We start from the raw sequence: 7,500 nt of genomic DNA, 5'->3' as shown, positions 1-7,500 counted from the left end.
TTATAAATGTAGGAAATGTAAGCAAAGTGACATTAGTTTATTAATACTTTGTGTTTTCTCCCCCTTTTCTTTCTTCGATGCTGTGGGGGCATGATGGGTTTTTGATGGTGTTCTTTTCTGAAACCAGTAGAATTTGGAAACTGAGGGGCTAGTACCTGTGAGAAATTACGAGGGCTTTTTTCGTGCATCAGTGTTAATACCACAGATGTGATTAATATTGGCAAATTTGTGAAAGTTTGCATATTGTTTACATTCCATTTGCATTCCAAAAAGATGTCTTTTTATGTTGATATTCACAGAAGATGCTGAGTAAATTCTTCAGCCACTATGTACCATGCAGTTTCATTCCTTTTCACTGTCTTCTTTCTTTACATTTGTAATCATAAACGCTCTCCTTCCAAGTATATTGGGTTGCTCTTTTTGTAGTGCAAGCACAGTACTGTATTATTTAATAGTAAACTAGCCATATGATATGGTAGCCAGATAGCAAAGTGTTCAGCACTGAGTATATTCTGGGGTCTTCTAAATTGATCATTATGCTGCAAAATTATTTTCCTGGTTAGAATTCAGTCCCAAGCATGACTGCAAATGCATTCCATGACAGTTTTATTGTCCCTCGCATACCTCAAATCCATTTATGGCTTACCCTGAGGCTTTTAACTAATAGTTACTACAAAATATGGAGCTGTTTGAATACTCACTCCATCCTTTTATGAAATTTTATTCTAAAGAAAGGCTTTTAATTATTTACTCTCTGTTTTTACTCTTTTGCACACTGCAGACATGTAGTTCCTGCCTGATACAATCATTATGTGGAAGTTGTATATAAGGTTGAAACATTCCCTAAATTTATTTGACTTTTCTTTTTTCATTGATATGTGATGCTGATTAGTATTAGAAATAAATTTAGACCATTTTAAGTCAAAGATATCAGTCTCTGCAGGAATTGTCTTTATTTGAAGCTAAGTGTTCTTTTTAATCTATTTTTTCTTCCACATTTTAATTCTGTTGCATGTAATTGACGTCTGATCAGAGATTTGGAAGGTTTAAGTTTCTTAGAGTGGGTGTTTCTATTCGCATTTTTCCTCCATCTTCTTTTTTTTCCTTACTTAAAAATTTTACTGTTACTATTCATATTCCTTTTCCTTTTTTGTATTCCTTGCTTCCTTTTATCTTTTCTAACTTTTTTTCTCTTCCACATATTTTTTCTTCTTTTTTCCTCCTCCTCCTCCCCTTTTTGCTGCTGCTCCTTCTTTTCCTCTTACTCCTCCTTTTGCTCTGCGTCCTCCTTTTCCTCTTCCTGTATCTAGTTCTCCTCTTCCTGCTCCTAATTTTCCTCTTCCTCCTCCTCCTCCTCCTTTTCCCCTTTTCCTCTTCCTCCTTTTCCCCTTTTCCTCTTCCTCCTTTTCCCCTTTTCCTTTTCATCCTCCTTCTCCTTTTCCCCTTTTCCTCTTCCTCCTCCTTTACCTTCTCCATCCTCACCACCACCTCCTCTTCCTGTCTTGTAAATGGCAGAATGACCATCAAATTAAAGCTGTGATGAAAAGGGATAACACATGATTGAGAGAAATTTACGATACCCATCCCTCACACTCCTCGTGTTCCTCGCTCTTGGCAAATCATTTCCTTTGTCAGCTTAAACTTCTGTGTGGTCCCAAGGGCTGCAAGAAAAATGTAGAAGGCATCTTAGTGCTGAATGCTACATGGTGGCAATTCTGGATTGTAATTTACACCATCATCCAACCATCAGTGTCTTTGAGATCTTGATCATGCAGTAGCCTCGAACAGTGCATGCCTTTTTTTCACACAGTCTTTTGCTTGATAAGTAGATGTAAGCATTTAAGAATATTGCTACTTTTATTTTGTTTGTTTGTTATTATTCATTATTATTATCATTACTATGGGTAAGTGTTATTATTTGCATTTTTTTTTTTTTCAATGGTATTCAAAACGATACAAAGGAGTGTGAAAGGGTGTGTAAGGGAGTTGAACTTTGCCTTGTTAGAGTACCTATCAGGTGTATAGGTAATGTGTGGTGTCAAGACTCCGAAACGATATTTGCCAGCGGAAAAAATGACTAGGTAAGTGTTAAATTCTTTATCATTATTATTTTTTATATCAAACGTTTCTGTAGAAATTTTTGCCTTAATTAAATCATGCATTATTTTGAGGAGATGAAGATGCTTGAAAGAGCAATAGTTGTTTACCTTTAGAACATTGCATCAATCATAAAACTGCCATTAGATTTTAACTATTACCACTGTTAGTATTGGTTGTTAATGTTAAGTGTACGGCATCAATGTAACAGTCGAGAAGTGTTGAGGTTATTGCCAAGTACTTTTTATATCATGGTTTTGAGATGCAGAGTCTTAAGTCATCATTGTATTGTAGGATAGTGTTCACCCAGAATCACAATAGCATTGCTTTCATGAAGACGTTGCTCAAAGTGATTGGAAGAAACCTTTCGGAAAAGGAATGACTGAGCCGCAGTTTTACTATTATGTTAATGATGATTATTATTGTTATTATTATTATTATCATAATCATTATTGTTATTATTATTATTATTATTATTATTATTGTTATAATTATTGTATCACTACTGTTATTATTGTTATCATAATTTTATTTTATTTTTTATTTTATTTATTTTTTTATTTTTATTATTAATATTATTATTATTAATATTATTATTGTCATTATTACTATTATAATTATTATTATCATCATAAGCACTATTATCATAGTTATTATGATCATGATCATTATGATCATTATTGTTATTATCATCTTTATTATTGTTATTATTATTATTATTATTACTATTAATATTATTATTATCATCATCATCATTAGTATGATATTTGTTATTATTATTACTCCTCTTATTACTATTATTATTGCTATTATTAGTAGTAGTGCTGTTATTTTTATAATTGTTATTATTACCATCATCATCTTCATTAGCATTAGAATTATTATGATTATTGTTTATATTAGTATCATTGTTTATCATTGCTATGACTATTTTTTTCTTGGCATGGCTTGCCGAGCTGCTTTTGTAGTGCTTTCCTTGTGATCTCAGTTAATTGATACACTGATGATATTTTACTTTTTTTATTTTTTTAATTCTGACAGATGAAAACGTGCCAGCACAATGTCTGATCGTGAGTTGTTGTTGTCCATTGCCGTTGGAGAATCAAAGGGGCTTTCAAGAAGTATAGAGGGAAGAATCATTCTGTTGTACATGTACACACATGTGCACACACGCACTTGCACAGGCACAGGCACAGGCACACGCATATGCATACACACACGCATACACTTACACATTTTCTCTCTCTCTCTCTCTCTCTCTCTCTCTCTCTCTCTCTCTCTCTCTCTCTCTCTCTCTCTCTCTCTCTCTCTCTCTCTGTCTCTCTCTCTCTCTCTCTATATATATATATATATATATATATATATATATATATATATATATATATATATATATATATATATATATATATATATATATATATATATGTATATATAAGCAGACATATACACACTCACACATGTATTTTATGTGTGTGTGTACAGAGGGGACAGGGTTACATCACGTAAAGGTGTCAACAATTTCTCTTTCTCTCTCTAACCCGACTTACAAAAACATTAACACCTTTTTCATGTTTGCTAATATTACAAAAGATAATTCCTAAGCACTGGATACTTTATTGTGAAGTCACTGCTGCTAGGAAAGTTCTCCCCTTTTAGGCACCGTGTGCATTTGATTTTTAATGTAATTTCAAAGGGAAAGCTATAAAGAAGGTCTGAGAAAGGAAGTGGTTTTGTACATTATAAATTTTGGGCTTTAGATCTGGTGCATTGACCAAGAAATTATGTAAGAACTCGAGTGTATTTCAGAGACAGACACTTCTTCTGCGTTCCTTCACTGTGTGTCTTGCAAACAACTGTCAAGGGGGCCATCCTTAGCGTCGAGGGGGGGTTGAAGTTGGGGTCGGGGTCAGGGTCGTGGTGCGGGGAGGGATGGAGTTGCTGTTGGTTTTGAGTAGCTGAGCGAGGACTTACCTAGTTGTTCATTATGTCCTATAATCAAATTTCGTTGGTATAACAAATGCTTAACCCCAAACTGTCCAACTACGAGTGAGCGGATTTCATCTCTAAGCACAACCAGTGCAAAAATGAAATTACCAACATTACCAGTTTAACCCATCAGCGACGGGTAAAAATTTTGTCAAGTTTATATATGCACCGGCTTGTTGGCGCGCACTGGCAGTTTCCCTTGTTTGCGCCCGGCTCGATCGGTAGTTATCAAGCGACATATAGCACCTAAAAGCTTTTATTTTTCTAAAATTTATAAAAATGTTACAATTTTGAAGGTTTACCTTCACTTTAGGTGCCATTGCCTAAAATCTTTACCATATAAATGAAGCCGCTACTAGTGGAGAAAAACAACCTCCGTCAGATGAGCCAGTAGTGTGGGAATGGGCATGGCACGATGCCCCTGGCGTTTGGTCCATAACAGCCATGGCATGTACGTACGTGACACCCGGCGCCAATGGGTTAAATGGATCCCTGGAGAAGTGTTTTATTGTATTGGATTCCTCCCAGTACAGTTGATTTGCAATGAAATTAAAAAGCAAAGATTAAAAGGAAACAGAGTTAACTTTTTTTTTCATAAATAATGTGGCAGATATAATTTGATTATGATGTGTACATTGTATGTGTAAGTGACATTGATTGAAAACTACACATGTGCACACATATGTACACACTTGTACTTACACATGTAGACAGCAAGTACACAATCACTAGGGACTGCAGTAGATTATAATTTGCACATGATTTTTCCTTCTCAGTTAAATATGTTCAGAGATATACATATGTACACATGTGTACACACATATATGTTTACACACACATTTTTTTTACACACATAAATTCATGCTTCACACACATATTACTCACATTTATATACTCATGTTCCCATACGTCCACACACACATGTAAAAGAACACTAATCAAAGGTTTGAGAGTAGTTGTGCCTGCATTCATATGATGGGCATGTTGCCTTAGTTAAGGTTTAGCTCATTTTCACCAGGATTGCTTTTTAGGGGGAACCAAAGAGCATATCTTCATGGATTAAACAGTACTTGAAAGAAAATTTAATTCAGCTTGTATGGTAGTTTGATCAATTTTTGTTAGTAAGTTACAAAAAGTGAAGGGGATTTTTTTTTTTTTTTAACAGAACCACAATTTATGAATTTCAACACTGCTATTCACAATGGCTTTTTAACTGGTTTGAATGATTCTGTTTATGACACTGGAAAACCTGTAAAAAAATGTGCAGCAATTAATGTTCAGAATTTATAAATTTTGTTCCTACTTTCCCCCCCCCCCCTAACTTGGTTTTATTTTTAGCATCTTCATATTATTATTTTTTTTCATTGCATAATATATTATTCAGATGGAGAAGAGCTTTATGCAAGACATGTATATAAGTTGTTGGGAGCTTTAAGCCGTGCTAAGGATGCCCCACAAATTTAATACCAAGATACGTACAACATCCAAATTTGAAGACAATAGGTATGATTTATAACTAATAAAATTTTCTCCCTTATCTCTCCCCTCACTTGTAGGGATGGTCCCTTTAAGGAGCCAGTGAGTCAGTCAGTGGCAGTAGAGAGCTGTTAGGCATTTTGTGATAGGGTACGTCAACCAGGCATCTGCAGAACCAAGGGTGTGGTAGAGACCTGCTAAGGAGTCGAAGGAATACTTTTCCGTCTGATTTTTCAACCATTATATCAGGAGGCTCAGTTAACTAGGTAGACATGTATCCACAAAGTTTAGATATGTTTTAACAATCCCATCGTAAAATCCTATGTTGGGGTATGTCGTGCTAGGATATATCATGTATCCTAGGCCTCCAGAGTCCCTATGATATTGTTTTAGACATGAGGTCTGTCAATGTAGAAAGGTTGAGAACCATTGCTATATATCACTGTATACTGTATTCTGTGATGATGGCATTTACCCTTAAGCCTTGTACCGGTAATTTTATACTATTTGCTAAAATCATTAGTTCCTCCCATAAGCTTGACTAAGCTGTTCACACTGATCAAATATCTCGTAAAACTTGTATCCTAAATGAGTAATATTGTTGTAAGATGTGCTCTATGGTGATACTTTAGTCAGCAGGCCAGAGTACACCAGTAAAAGAGTCTGCAAAGAGTTTTAACAACAGGTTTTGCACAAGGAATTGAAGATGTAAAATTATGTTGTAATTTTGTTATTATACTTGAGAGGACTTGAAGTGTATGCAAAAATGCAGCAGGTTTGTTTATTAGTTTTTATTATTATCTGTAGACTGTTTACTTTGTAAAGTAAAGGTATTCCAGGCCTCTGTCCCTCATTTACAAAAAAATGGGTTTCAAATATAGCATTACAATATTATTCTATAGTGTATATGTTGTGGGGGACATGTAGAGGACATGCACAGGCATACACACGTGCACTCACTCACACTAACACAATCACAGTCACACTCACATACACACATGTTCATGCACAGCACATGCACTCATTTTTTTTCTCCCTCTCATCACTTATGCAGAAAGAAAGCAAAAGCAAATGTATGCTGTAGGGCATCAGTTTATATTCACATTAAGGAATATTTTGTAATGTTTCAACTTTTTTTTACTTCATATGATTTGTCAACAGAAGATATTTTTGTAACAATTATTCCAAACATCTTGGATTTTGTAGACATGCGCTGCTTATGACTTGTGATAGTTTCCTCTAGTAGATAGGCTTGGCTTAAAGCTGTAGTTTTTTATTTCATTTTACAGAACACCATTGTGTCATAGTTACTAATGAGCCATCAGTTTAAAAAGTACTGTGAGTTTTTTTTTTCTGTGATTTTTGCCATTTGCCTTCTTTGAATTGTATATATTGAACAATGGTGTTCTGCTTGAGCTGGGATGGAGCCCACACAGAAGCTGACCAGTGCCGTCCAGGGGCTTCGGCACAGGCTCCATCCCTGGCGTGTCTCCAGGAGGCCAGAACGTTTTGAGCTGTGATTGATCGTTGGTTCAGTCTTCCAGTGCTGAAAAGACACAGTCTGAGGAACCTGTACCAAGCACGTTGCTCCTCTCCAGATTCGTTGCGATTGTCGTTCATTCTTGCCTTTCCGTATGATGTGCGGAGGGAGACTGAGAGAAGGTAGTGAAATGTGTGTGGGGAGGAGTAAAGTTACTACATTAATTCAAAAAATTTAATACAATTTTTTTTTTTTTTTTTCAGGTATATTTAATTTTTTGTTCATGTAAATGAAATGATAGACAATGTAGTCTGATAATAGCTGGAATCGGTATATCTCTTTGAGAGGAAAAAATGACGAAGGTGATTCAAACGTTCTTCGATTTTGAGGTGCTGATGGTACTTGATTCCTGAACGGGTTGATTAGACTGTGGCTGTAGGGTTGCCTCTTTAAAATTCTTT

Source organism: Penaeus vannamei, chromosome 9 (assembly GCF_042767895.1).
Source record: "Penaeus vannamei isolate JL-2024 chromosome 9, ASM4276789v1, whole genome shotgun sequence".
NCBI lineage: Eukaryota > Metazoa > Arthropoda > Malacostraca > Decapoda > Penaeidae > Penaeus > Penaeus vannamei.
The sequence above is the reverse complement of the archived record's forward strand: the minus strand, read 5'-3'. Positions refer to the sequence as shown.